Genomic DNA, 14,396 nt, shown 5'->3' with positions numbered 1-14,396 from the left:
ACTCAAGCTGCATGGAAAAAAATCTCATACCATTCCTCCTCCTTTCACAGTTCTGCTACATGCTGGGACCAAGACTGCATCTTTACCTAGTACTTTTTGCACAGATGGCAGATCTTGATAATCAGTAATTTGTACAAGCATTAAAACTGAAAGCACAAAATGGCCATGTGATGCACACACCTAACTGTAACAAATTCCTAGAGGTCATTCACTCAACAGTCCCAAAGTTTCATTTCCAAACCCAGTTAGGTGGAAAAATCTCTGCCCAATGAAAAACACTCCGACGTTTAATACACTTAAGAAATCTTTTTTTTCCCCCTCATCAAAACAGACATTAGAGAGCAGTATATTTGCTCTCATCTAAGCTTTACCGATACACTCTGCAAATGGTGCCATTAGAAAAATTTAATCCCATTCCAAATACAACCAACACTGAACAACTGTGGTTTAATTACTGTGAAAGCCACATTTTCCTGAATCAATTTGTCTGCTAGAACAACTTTTAGTTTCAAGGTTTGGTTAATCCTGATCAATAGTATTAGAAACTGAAGACAAACTACCTGCATACCGTAATCACGCTGGGAGGATGGGAAGAACCGAAAGACATCCTTTGATTAGTGAAAGCTAAAGTAAGCAATAAGTCAAAGCAAAATCCTGTCCATTACAAACTATCTAGCAAATCCAAAAGATACTTTAATTAACTTTTTCTAGAACCACAAAAGCCTTTAGTTTCAACTGCTAAAACTCCAGTCTGTCTCCCTGAAGAGTAACAAACCGGTAACGAAGCAGCCTGAAAGTTCACAGCATGCAAAGCTGAACTCCTCTCAGCAGGCTCAGTTTAAGTGCCTTGCCCTTTCCTTTATTTCTGAAACAGATACCAAAACCTTTTAAAGAAAACGTAAATACAGTTCCCTCCTCCCAACAAACACACACACACTTTGCCATTTTTACCCACGCGAACAACCGACAGTCCTACTCAGTTAATTATTGAATATATAAATGCAAAGCAAGAGAAAGCAAGAGAGAAGAACAGAAAAGCAAGAGAAAAGAACAGAACAGAAAAAAGGATTTTCAAAAAAAATGAAAACTTTCAAAATGAGAACTTTTGTTGGAAGGTAGAAGCTTTAAAATTTGCTTATAAGAAATGTTTTCATCTCTGAGAGAGAGAGCTCGCTAATGTTTACCTGAGTCTTTCTCAGCCCCCCTCCTATACAGCAATTTTCAACTGATTTAATATTGCATGGGTGAGCAATTGTGTAGGAAAAGCAACACAAAACAAGAGAAAAAAAAATAAATAAATAAAAACACCACACCAAAGAAGTGTCTACTCTGATATATGGTACTACATTTCTAAAAATAGCTTTACATAGCAGAAGATAAAATACAGAGCCATTCCTATCCCAATAAATACAGCTGTTATGCATGCAAACACAAACACAGGGCAAGAGTGAGGATTGGTTTAACAACCCAAGCAGATCTCTCGTGCATCTAGAAGGCTGGGGATTTTCCTTCTGATGTTTTGCATTTAAAGAGATGAACACCATAAAGCAAGGTGCCCCGACATAACCGACAAAAAAAAAAAAAAAAAAAAAAAAAAAACTTTTTTTCTAAATGTAATTGTCCAAAAAAGACAAACAACCAAACAACCCGGACGCATAAGACACAACCTTTCCACCTCAGTTATTCTGATCTTTTAAGCATCTTCTCTAACCTTTTTCTCTCTTTCTCTGAGCCATTCAGTTCTTATCATTCTGTTGCTGCCATAACTTAAAGGTACTCAAGGAGGGAAAATACAGTACGGAACACAACTGCACAGTTTGATACACTTCCAGACTGATTAAACCTTTGCAAGTTTATTAATTTTCTGTATTTAAGATTAAAACTTTGGCTAGTAAGCATAAACCAAATCCTACTACTCCGCTTCCACAGCCCCAAAGTTCTAAACTGTTTTTTTTTTTTCTGAGAAAAGCAGAACATCGAGTGTAAGACATAAAAAAAAAAAGAATATTTTGCATTTCTGAAAGCATGATTAAAAAGGAAATAAAAAGCATTTCCTCTACAGCATATACAGGCAGCACACTGTGTTGTACTTTAGCCCTGAGATCATGGAGCTCTTCAAAAAGAACCCCCTTCCTCTATGCCAATTTGCAGTAAAGGAATAGGAAACCATCTTTCTTAAGCAGTTTCTGTTCCTAGGCTGGATTTTGGGCTCTGGTTATGAGGTATTTATCACAAAAGCTATCTGTGCCTTTGGTTACTTCGTGCCTGCTCTCCTCCGGGTGGTTGTAACGGCTCCAGGCTACTCTTCCTAAGCACCTGTTGCTAACATCTGTTTGGCTTGTCCTTTCCACATGGATAACCTGGTTGTCAGTCACCCATTTCTTCACATGGAATTTCTACCAAGTTCAAACTCCGAGCTCTGTAACTTTCCCTACAAAAGCAAATTCCTTCATTAGAAGAAACATAAGCACTGAACACTCTGCTGGTATCTGAAAGAACATACAGTGATACAAAATCCAAACCCTTCCCTTTCCCAAAGCAAAGAACAGTTCCAGGTAAAAAGAAAACTGCTGTGGGCACATCCAAGCATTCGATCGTACCTTTTTACAATTTTAGTTAAGTATTATTGCTGACTTTAGATTCAAAATAAGTAAATAGGAGTAAAATTACTATTAGAATAGTCATGAGAGGACAAGGGAAGCTGGGAAAGTACTTTTTTTTTTCACTTATGTACAAGGTTTGCTAACAAAGCATCAGAACTCAGCAATTTTTTTAATGCTTATTCTCCAGTATTACATGGGATCCTAAGCTGATTTAGTAACTGTTACCTGAAATACAATGCCCTAGAATATTTATCTTATAATCAAAATTATAAATCAAAATATCAAGAGGTGTTCACTCCATGCTTGTAAGGTGTTCTCTTAAATCTTGGACTATTGCAGTTGAAGTGATATTTAAGACACTCACTTTTTCATTTGGTCTATTCAAATGCACTGCTAGAAATAAAAAGCATGCTGAGCAGTGCTTCTTATACCTGACTGTATCACAAACACATCACATGGCATTCTTGCCACCCTCAGACTTCGCGTTTTTCACCACGTTAACTTCTTCCTGAAGTTACACATGAAGTTACACTTCATGAAGTGTACTCCAGGAAAGACCCAGGAAAGAGGCAGCCCTTCAGAGAGGGCTGCGCAGCGCAGAGCGGGGCTCTGACTGTACACATGTATTTCCATTACAAGACAGACTTTGTATGTACAGTTGATAGCAAGACTTGTGGAAAAAAATGCTTGTCCATTCTCAGACGTGCTTATTTGCATTTTGAACTTGCTCATGCTTGAATTGTTTCAAGTATGGATGAAAGCTCCAAACTGTGTTTAGAGTTCCCTGGAACTCATCCACTTTACAGCAAGGATGAAAAAGTTACTCAAATGTCAGCAATCCACCAAATGCCCTTCCCACACAAGTTCTCCAGAATTAAACAAAAGCGGCTGAGAGCCTCAGCACAAAGAGGCCCTGGCTCTCTCCTCCTCAGCTCCTGGCTCTCTCCTCCTCAGCATGTAGGAAATGAAGCACCGCTGAGGACGCCACCGTGGCTCTTTAAATGAACCTCAGCTCTGCTGAAAAGGAAGGCAGCCCAAGATTAGGTTAATTAAATAACTACTGGGAGGTGCTGGTTATGAAGGCTAAGCATGTTTGAATTGTTGTGTACGGTTCAAACATAACACAACTGCTATTAAAAATGTTACAAAATACCAGATAATGCTAGATGATCTGTACAGTTAGAGCAGGATGCAGTGATCCAGCTGAGTCAAGAGGTAGCTGTTCTCTGCACTCACCCCAGCCAGTTTTCAACTGGTAAGTTTAGTTTGTTAAATGTGAGCTCTGAGCCAGAACCAGCAGAGCCCCAGGGAGGTCAGGGCGGTGATTTTAAGGGCCTGGGTATGGACAACGTGTAGGGGGCAAAGGCACCAAGAAAGGATTGGAAGGAACCTTGAAGATACTTTTCTGGGAGCTTACAACACAAGAATAAATGATTCCCTTCGTATTTTATAGCCAGTACGTGCACCTGGGAATGGTTCAACATGTGCATCTGCAATATGAACCAAACCTAATGTGTTAATACTCAAGTATTTTAGTTACAAAGTGCCTGGACAGTTTTCCCAACGTTCTTTTATTGTTTCCAATGCATAGGTATACGAAACTTGCATAAAACGGCAAATAAAAATTGAACCTAAGCAGAATTTACTGACTGAATACAAGCAAAATTACTTAATACATGCCAAACATGTCCTGTATTTAGTGCCTGAAGAGAAAAATTACATTCCAATTTAACTCTATCTTACATTATGTTGCTAAATACTTTTAAGAAATTACAGTTCTTACCTGGGTGGGGTTTTATTTATTTATTTAGCAGAGTGTTTCAGAGTTACAATCTCAGAAAAACAAAACAAAACCAAAACCAAAACAAAAAAACCCACCACTTGAAAGATAATGCCACAGACTTGATTTGTATCGGGTCTAAATTATTCACAACAGATCACAACAGCAGCTGTGTGGAAAGGCAAATGCTGCTTAGAGAAAAGTATCAATAAAGTTCTAAACCGAGAAGGGGTTTTCCTCAACATCCATGGAGACTGACTAAAGCAAGAGCGTAAGTTAAACATGCACTTCTGATAAAGCAAACGCTGAAACTGCTGTAGACATCATACCGATTTTGTGGAATTTTTCAAAACACAAAAAAGCAAATTTCAGCAGTAGTCAGGGAATACAAGCAAAGAACTCGGTTGTGGTAAGGTTCCCTTCCCCCTAACAGTGACCCAGGGGACTTGGAAGAAAGGATGAGGCAGAGCAAGGAGGAAGGGAAAGACAGAAAGTGATTTATACCTTTAGCTCTCCTTTAAGTGAATGAAGTCCTATGACAAAATGATGAAGTACATCATCTGTGGAAAGACCAAAAAAAAAAGGTATTTACTACTTTAATAGACAAACTTATACACTCCAAATGAATAACCAACAGATTATTTCATGAATTACATCAACATTAGGGTTAGCTTGTCTTCTCTCTGTTCTACTGGTTTTGGGGCCCTCCATTAGTTTTACACATCTCAGGGCAATGAGATGCATGGTGTAAGGCCAGACTGCACGACAACCAAGACAAACATGCCAATAGCAGCTAAGGAATCTCATTCTTATTCAAGAAACATCATAAAAATCTTTTATAGCTGAAGCTCACTGAAGTAAACAGCAAGTACATCCTGAATGCTTTCTTCTCAGCCATCAGGCCCTTACTTACACAGCAACCACCTTGCTGACTCAAGCAATGCAACAAGCCTTGGATCCGAAAACAAGAAAGAAAAAGGTAACACAGTAAACCTCTGAGGCTCTCTATCTTGTGCACAAGCATTAACTCTAAGAGGAGGAATTCCCAGGGAATCTGCAGAAGCCTTGGTTAAAAGATACGAAGCTCCAATTAGTTAGCAGGGTCTGCTCCAGCAGGTTGCAGTTGGGTTTCGAGCACCTCCACCAACACTAACTCTCCACAGCCTCTCTGAGCAGCCCGTTCCAGAATTTGACCACTTGCAGAGTTTAAAAAAAATAAAAAATAAAAAATAAGTGATTTTGCTGTGTTCGGATGGAATTTCACCTATCTGAATTTGTGCCCATTGCCTCCTGCCATCACCGGGCCTCCTGAGAAAAGCCTGGGGTCCTCCCATCAGGTATTTCTACGCATTGATACAATTCCCCGAAAGCCTTCCCTTCCTCAGGCTGAGCAGTCCCAGCTCACCCAAGCCTATCCTTACATGAAGTAAGAGAAAGTACACAGGGGAGAAAAAAAACTAGAAGAGCCTTCATATTGCTAGCTCATTTTTGGTTGTAAGAATTCTCTCTCCTGGACAGGACAGATGTGTGGGGGGGTGGAAGCTGCAACGATTTTACCCAAGACAGCAAGCTCCCAAAGACTAGCAAGAAACCAGAAGAGTGCTTTGTGATCTTCACCTTACGGTAGCTATTTTGAAGCTAAAACCTACTGACAGTCTGAACTGTTGCACAGCTCTCTCCAGCCTTCAGGCGTGCACCATGCAGAACTCTGCGATGGTTTCTATCGTGGAAAAGGAAAAGCAGGGAGACTGCACAGAAGGCAGGGAACGGGGTCCTTCGCACACCGCTGAACAAGCGGAGTGCTCGAGTTCTAGCAGGACTGGTGAGCAGCAACAACAAAACTCTGAGAGCATCTGCTACCAGAATTGGCAAGGAGGAGAGTGTATGCAGTGAGTTGACAAAAATACCAGCTGTTATTGCAGATGGGAGGCTCCACTAAATCTGAGAAGTAGAATTGTTTACCCAAGACAATGGCAAAATCAAGGCAGAAGAAAACTACTCTGTACTGGAGGAAGTGTGCCTACTGCAGGATTTCCACCTGAGCCACTCCGCTGTACAAGGGACAGAGCAAGGGAAGCAGGTGTTCTGCAAGGGGAATACTGAACGAGAGCTCGTTCATCCCAGATCACGCCGCGGTATCAGAACACCGCTTCTGAAATAGTAGTGATTCTGCTACAAACACACACCCAATCTCACAAATAGCCAGAGCAAGAGTTTGAAACACAGAACCGTAAGGCAGTAGCTTTGTGTTTCAGGGCTGCCAGGTCACTTTGGAATTAGGTGCTGACAGTGTTTGAAAAGATACCTGGACGATACTGAAGAGAACAAAAGTTAGACGTTTCGCTGTCTGACCCAGACGGTCGTACACTCGCAGAAGGGACGTTCTGGGTGTGATACTTCTCAAGCAAACCCCCCCGCGATGCCGTTCTTGCTGTTTCCTCCAGTTTGCACTACGATCGGTTGGGCGGATATGGCACTTTGTCACTGAAAATCTATTCCAAGAAACTGCATTAAATTCATTTTCTGTTGTGTGAAGGAACCAGCAACTTAAAATTAATTAACACTCCCTGGCCTTCCTGGAAGTTATGACAAAAAAACTCCTACTACACTTATTCCTCGGCTGCACTATTAACTCCCATCTTCCAAATTACACTGCCTATTTAAAGGCTCCACATGAGAAACTGAGACAGACAAAACACTCAATATACAAAGGAAACCAAAATAGAAAAACAAAAAGAAAAGCCTCTTCCAGACATAAAGTATGCAAACAAAAATGAAAAAAATATCTTGCAGCCATGGCAGTAATATTATTTGTGGTGACAGAAGGAAAAATATTTTCAAGCTTGAGACAATTTTAGTCTCAATCTGCCTGATAATTTTACTGAATATTTTCTTCAGATTATATTGTGCTTCTGCAAAACAAAATAATTCCAGGTACCGTCCTGTAATTTAACATCACAAGGGCAGATCTTACTGGAATAGGTAAAAATAGCACTAGTGAACATGCCAAAGGAGAGTCTTTCCACTATATGGCCACTGCTTAGATTGCAACATCAGCTGGCTCTCTTTTTATAACCTCTTGATTGCCAGTGAACAAGTTACACAGAGAACTTACAAGGTTTGAGAAACAGAAGAGGAAGCTCTGAAACCCCTTTCAGCTGAAATCCATCCACTGGATCCCTGACACGAACACTTTGTTGCAGCATGCTATTAGTGCCTGGGTAAGTTACAGTTGCTTCTAAAAGCATTTAACACAAATGATGTAATTCAGACATACAGCTTATTTTTTGTTACATGTCAGCATGAAGCTAGAGGCTTGTGCACTCTCTCGTTTCTTCTGGCCACAACACAGCCTGGGAGCCCCCTATCTCCCTGCATCCCCTAATGCCTGCCGCGTGCCATCCTCCTGTCAACCCACTTGGGCCAATTTCTGCAAACACACCCCCCAGTTGCAGCCACCTTGGAACAACGGGTTCAGAGCACCTGAAGATGTTCTTTTCCACACTTCCACATAAAGGTAACACCCATCACAGCATGGACATCTAGAACTGCTAGGGCAGCAATCAGTGATGCACACGGGCTGCTTCGCTACAAGTTCAAGCTCTTGTTAGCCACCACTTGACTTACAGATGGCCGAAACCGCTCAGCTTTCTGAGCAGGTACAAGGAGACCAGTCTCCTCCCATCTGCAACCCACACACAGCCGTCTGCCTGCTCAGGCCTACACGTTGCTACTGACTGGACACGGCTTTCTGCAGTTATTGAAGGGGGAGACGGGGAGAGGGGAAAAAAAGAAACAAGCAGGACGTGACTTAGCTTGCACAAAGTTGCACTTATATTTTTTACTTCGTTCCATAAAAGAGTGAGAGAATGTCACCATATTTAACTCGCCGTAAATTTGAAATCGCTGCCATGATAAAAACCATTCCTTATTTGCACACCGCGGCCCCAGCAGCGTGTGCCTATGAAGGAATACACGTAGGTCGCAGGCGAGTTCGGAAGCAGGAAGAGCTGAGACATCTGCCGTGCATTTTACAACCATGCAGGTTTTACAGTAAAATAAAATAAGTGCACAAAGAACTGATAAAACAAGCAGGTATTTTAATGGGCTTCTGAAATAGATTAGACCTAAAGAAATTCAGATTCTGTCAGAAATTAGTAAAATAATGAAACTTTCTACCTGACAAGAACTTGCAATTAACCGTTGCCAGGTAAACTCTGAACCTCTGGAATCCTGAAAAAAGGTAGTATACAATCTGAAGCTGGAGTCACATCCCATGGCACAATTGTGATCAACTTTCGGTGCAACTTAAAAGCAAAGTTTCTAAAACAAACCTTTAAAACATCACGTTTTACTGCGCACCAAAACACACCTTTTCAACTGGAATAACTTATATCAGAAGTTGTTACGGGTTCTTTCATCTTCACATCAAACAAGAACTTTGCAAAAATGTTTTAGTTTCTATGCTGACGACTTGGGAATCACATAACTAGCATTTTTGGTAGCAATGAATTAGGAATTTTTTAAAATCTTTTAAAACTTAACTCGTACTTCTTCCTGCCAGCAGCACTGCCACGGCTGAAGCCCCAGTCTCCCTGCCCTGCCTCCCGTGCAGGACAGCCGTCCCTTGTCCCTGCAAACACAACTCCCACGCCAATTCCACGCACCCAAAAGGGAATCCTGCACCTTCACCTGTCTCCCTGGGCTTCCCTCAGGTTCACCAAGACACCTGTATGTGAAGTATCGCATGCAATCTATTCTGAACAGGGGGAGATACGGAATGAAGCAAGAAGGATGACAATTTACCCATGTGTCCAACAAGCAGTCGTGGCTGGGCAGGGGGTTGGGAAGGACACTTCCATCTTCTCCACAGGTAGGAATAGCGGGCAGTGCCTTTAGTGCTACTCTAACAGACCAAAAAGACCACTCTAGAAAATCCCAAAAGCACAAGCAGACTTTGGGCAAACAGGATTAAATGGCGGAGCACGGAACAAGACAGTGGAATGTGCAAGAAGCAGCCCAGATTACTGACGGAGGTGACCGAGACACACACTGGAGCAAACGACAGCCAAACCAAGCAGCTACAGAGAGACAAAAAGGCAAATTAGTTGCATATGAACGTTTCTCAATGTATGCTTAAAAGTGAGCCCTACAAAGGTACCATTAAAGACCTCTTTCTTCTAGTGGGGCACTACCTTGCATCTCTCTGGGGCCTGCCTCTCCAGCTAGGTGTTCCTAAAATACCTTTGCAGAACCCTACCTTGTTCTCTAGTGGAAAAAGTTATGTAACAAAGCGCTATAATGGGGGCTCTGAGCCATTTTTTAAAGTCTAAACCTCTGAGCTAGCTTTAATTAATATGGTTAACCCCACGCCACACCCAGCTTCAAGTCAGTGAAGCAACCTCCCTGGCTTGGGAACTAAAAATATACAAGATGTCTCAACTGCTCTTAACCGATACTATGTATTTCAAGTGGAAGGCATATTAATTCACACCTTGTTGTCAGCTGTTAGCCAGAAATGAGTATTTTAGGGTCAAACCAGCAGCACGCTTGCAGCACAAGCTGAAGTTTGAAATGGAGCCATCGAATGCAGTAGTAAGAGGCCACTGCAGCAATCGGTCCAGCACCTGCAAAGAGCCACAACGCAGCAAGATGATCCCACAGAGCAAGGCGACTGAGCTGGAAATAAAGGTCCTACCGGCAGTGTGCAGATACATGCAAAGAAAACGAGGCAGAGACACACTCACCGTGCACAAAGGTTACTTGCAAGGCAATTCAAAAAGTCTTTTGCCTGAGCTAAAACCAGTCGGCTCTACTTGAGCTGTGCTACAGCCCTGCTGCGTTTGGGCCAGCACGCCGATGTGTGGAGCATGCACAGGAGAAGCAGACCACAGACACACCTGCAACTGCAAACAAATGCGCTGACCTGCATTTGCCACTACATTGTTCCATCCAAATCCAGAGCTTTTTCTCAAGCTTAGCTCTAAAAAGCCTGTCACTCCCCACAAGCGGGCAGAAACCTCTGAAAAATAAGTGATTCGATCACACTATGTCCCTTAAAAAATGCTCACTTACATAAACATTCTTGCTTGTTATCAGTTACAATTCCTAGCTCTGAAATCTACCAAGAAAATGCTTTACTCCTTTACAAAGGACTCCAGAACACTTCTGTTTATCCTCATCTACTGTACGCTTTGCAGCCCTTCAGTACACAAGCTGACCATATTCTATTAAACTGTAAAAGGTCAGCACACACTGCTGCAATAAAATCAACTTTGTGTGAAATAGATGACATTTATAGTACAAACACAATATTCAAGTCACTAAGGAATAAGCGTATGCCAGCTGCTTTTCAAAGCAAAATTGTTGTTTACAGAAAAATAGTGTACGCAGCAAGAGCCAACAGAGCACTGAGAATTATTCACAGAACTTTGTCCAAAACAGACTTGCTTTTCAGAAAGCCTAGGAACATCACCAACTACGTATCTGGATCACCAGTGGAGAAAGCCACAGAAAGTAAGGTGCATTTGGTTCATGCTGTCTCAAAACAAATAAGCTAGTGCATGTTCTTTGCTAAAAAAACTTTTTGTCATCAAGGCAGCATTTCTACCCCATTTCCTAGTGTTGTACCATCCTTTATTTAAATTAATCTGTAGAGCTGACAAAATGCCTCCACAACCTTATTCAATACACAACGGATTTTGAAGTTGGAAGCTTCTTTCAGCTACTAGATTTCATACCAGAAATGCCAAAGGCTTTCGTGTAAGCCGTTGTGTATCACCTTGGTACAATGGTGATGAAAACACCTGCTCATTTACAAACTTATCTTAAACTTACTGAAATCATGCTTAAGTTACCATACCTGATATTTTAGTTAAATCCTAAGTTTTCATCTTGCTTTTTGCATTTTTGTTACTTCCTGAAATAAAGATAATTTTGACCTATGCAATTTGGTATTTTTTGAGAAACAGAATGCTCACTTCTATTCCTCTTCCAGCTGCAGTCTTCAGATTTCTGCATTTTTAAGTTGGAATATGCTCCATGAACTTACTTCTTAAGAAACAATCACCCCTTCAAATTATTCATCTGTTTCAAGCAGCATTTACATGGAACTTTTGGAAATTAAACCGCACGCAGGGACTTTTACCCGTGCGTCCTCAGCAACTAGTCTTACATGGTCATGCCATCCAGCTGTCCTTCATCCTCTCCTCCAGTTACTCTTGGGCACACTAGCTAATTTCAACTAACCAGTTAGGGAGAGGCATCAAGAATATGAAGTTCCCACAGGCTATGGAAGCAGGAAGCCAGAGCACAAAAGAATCCTTCGCTCTCGCAGCCTCTTCATCAGCCGGGCACCGCAGCACAAGCCGTTGGTGTGCCAGCTGCAGCAGCACCTCACCACGTGATGAAACCAAACCAAGGAAAAAACCCTCCCTCCTGCCTAGCCGGCAGGCCAACAAGGTAGACGAGCAACGTATGAATAGAGGGAGAGGGGGAGAAAAAGCCTGGAGAGTGCTTAAGCACAGCAATATTGAATACGGGGAGGCAGGAGATGCTGGCGGTACTAGAAAGCTGAGGCAAAGGGAACGAGTGAAGGTGTCGAGGAGGGGAGAGCGGCATCTTTGCAGCAGAGATGATCACACACCCAAATACAAATATGTATTTAGTAGATTTATTAGTTCATGTGCTCACATGACTTTATTAGTAATATAAGAATAATGTAAACATTCTGTATATACAACACAAAAATGAATTTATCAGCACAAGTCCTGCATTTGAAACTAATTGATTAAGGACTTACTTCGTCATCATAATTTCAACTAGCAGCTTTTGATTTCCATCTCCTGCAACAGCTTTAGAGCTAACAGCTCTCACCATCTCATCTTAATTTGTTTTCAAAGGCAGAAAACAGGGAAAACTTGTTTTTTCCCTCAACTCCTGGTTTCCCAACAGTGAATGAGACAAATAACTAAACTGGAGGGGAGGAGGGCAGTATATGTCCCAGAAGAAACTAGTGCTGATTTAGCACACCAAGAAATGCTGACCAACAACTTCCGAGGCTCATGTTTGTGGTTTATAAAATGAGTTATTAAAATAAGTTGTAGTAAGTTCAGGCCCTGAGACAGCACTAAACTTCTTGTGTAATTTGAATAGACTTTGTTGCCATTAAAAAATAATAATAATAAAATAAAATTCCTGTGTACCCAGCAAAAGCACTAAACTGAAAAATATAGTTTTATATCTTCTTTGGAAAAACCAGATATTTTGTCTGCTACTTCCAGATTTTCTTTCAAAGCAGGTTAGTCAGCAGTGTTGCACAATAAGTTGTCCAGTCCTGAAGATATTAAGTATGGCAACAAACCACATGAAAAACGCATTCCAGATTTCTGAAAGCAGCACTGCTCCAACCCAAATAAGCTAGTCCACTTCTGATTTAATAATCTAAGACTAAATTGCTCCCCATGTTAATCAATCATCCATTTCAAATGCATAAAACACAGATCCACACTCATTTTTATGATTAATTGTAGCCTTAGGGTTTGCCTACAGAAAATACTCTTTAAGACAAACTAAATTAAAGCCATTTCCATTCTTAACAAGTGCCCACAGAACAGATTTAACTGAACTGCTAGAAATTTACTCTCACATTCATCAACGCTACCCTTTCTTCTGCACCTACACTGTGGACATGTCCTAAAGGCTAAGCCTATCCATTCAAATTTCATCCTGGTTTACCCAATGAAGAATTCTTAGGCAATATTTGGAGTTGGGCTTTTCAGAAGCCAAAAAAAAAAAAAAGCCAAAAAAAAAAACCACCTTCAAAAGTGCTGGAAGTTTTTTGTACAAAAATATTTTCAGATTTTTTTTTGTGTGTGGAATCTTAGGTTTACTCCATTACAGTCTTCTTGCTTTGCACACCGACAGCATGCAGCCGCACCTGGAATACCTGCCGTGCAATTCCACTGCGGCTGGTTTTTGAGGTCTCACTGTCCAAGGCAAGGCCCCTGTACTTAGGGATGTCACTTAAAGGCTAAGGAGGAAAAAAAGGCTACTCAAATTATTTTGCCTGACGTAGGCAAGGCATACAATGGCGAAAAGAAGTGCTGCTGTTGGTAGGGGCCGGTTATTTTTGTGTACATTTGGACTGTAGATAAAAAGAGTCCGGGAACAGCGCAGCCCCGGAGCTGCACCACGTCTGCACGGCGAAGCCGGGATAACTTGGAGGAAACCAGGAAACTGAGCAACCTTACCCTGTTTTTTCTCACCGAATCTAAGTCGGAAATAAAACTCAAGCCAACGGCTCAAGCAGAAAAGCGCCCGAAGAGCACGCAGCCGGTTGCGCTAACCCCATTAAAGCCCTTTTCCCTTCGCGACCCCGCAAGCGGCGGGCCCGGGCAGCAGCGAGGCCGGGCGCCCCGCAGGCGGCTCAGACAAAGCTCCGGCCGCGCTGAGGAGGCCCCGGCGGGCGGCGCCGAGCGGGGAGGCCGCGGGGCAGCCGCTGGGGGCCCCCCGCAGCTCGAGGCCGCCTCAGCCCCGGAGCCCGCCCGGGACGGGTCGGGGGGCTCCGTGGGGGGGCTGAGGGGCGGCGGCCGCCGCGGACCCCCGCGGCTCTTCGGCACCCCGCCCGCCCCCGGCGGCAGCCGAGCCGTCCTCATCCTCTCCCCGGTCCCTGTCAGGGGGCGAGCGGCCGTCCGGGAGCTGCCCTCGCAGCCGAGGCGGCGCGCCTGGGGCTCGGCCGGCGCCGCTCCAGGAGCCGGGGAGAAAAGGGACAAGGAGGCCGCCCCTCCGCCCCGCTGCCCCTCCGCGCCCGCCGCCCCGCAGGCCGCCGCCGCTCCTACCCGCGTCGCTCCCTGCCGGCCGCCGCCTGCAGGCCCACCTCCCCGTCACTCGGCGCCGTCCGTCCCGTTCCTCATCTAAAATGGCGGCCTCCCACTCAGCCAGACATTTATCCGCCGCCCATCGAGCCGCCGGCGCTCGGCTCCTTCCCTCCCGCCTGCCTCCCACCGCCCTCC

General features: G+C 43.2%; 1 protein-coding gene across 5 annotated transcripts in view; it reads right to left on the bottom strand.

The window, feature by feature from the left end:
• The window catches only part of RAF1 (Raf-1 proto-oncogene, serine/threonine kinase), an 84,324-nt gene that overhangs the window by 32,991 nt on the left and 36,937 nt on the right, over positions 1 to 14,396 (bottom strand). For 4 of the 5 annotated variants that reach the window (XM_035338000.1, XM_035338001.1, XM_035337998.1 and 1 more), the window contains one exon: positions 4,888 to 4,943. The gene's annotated coding sequence lies outside the window, so the exon portion shown is untranslated. Of the gene's footprint in view, positions 1 to 4,887; positions 4,944 to 14,222; positions 14,384 to 14,396 lie in introns of those variants that run through there. The other variant, XM_035337999.1, reaches the window with a different exon arrangement.

This window comes from Oxyura jamaicensis, chromosome 12 (genome assembly GCF_011077185.1).
Source record: "Oxyura jamaicensis isolate SHBP4307 breed ruddy duck chromosome 12, BPBGC_Ojam_1.0, whole genome shotgun sequence".
Taxonomy (NCBI): Eukaryota; Metazoa; Chordata; class Aves; order Anseriformes; family Anatidae; genus Oxyura; species Oxyura jamaicensis.
The sequence above is the reverse complement of the archived record's forward strand: the minus strand, read 5'-3'. Positions and strand labels throughout refer to the sequence as shown.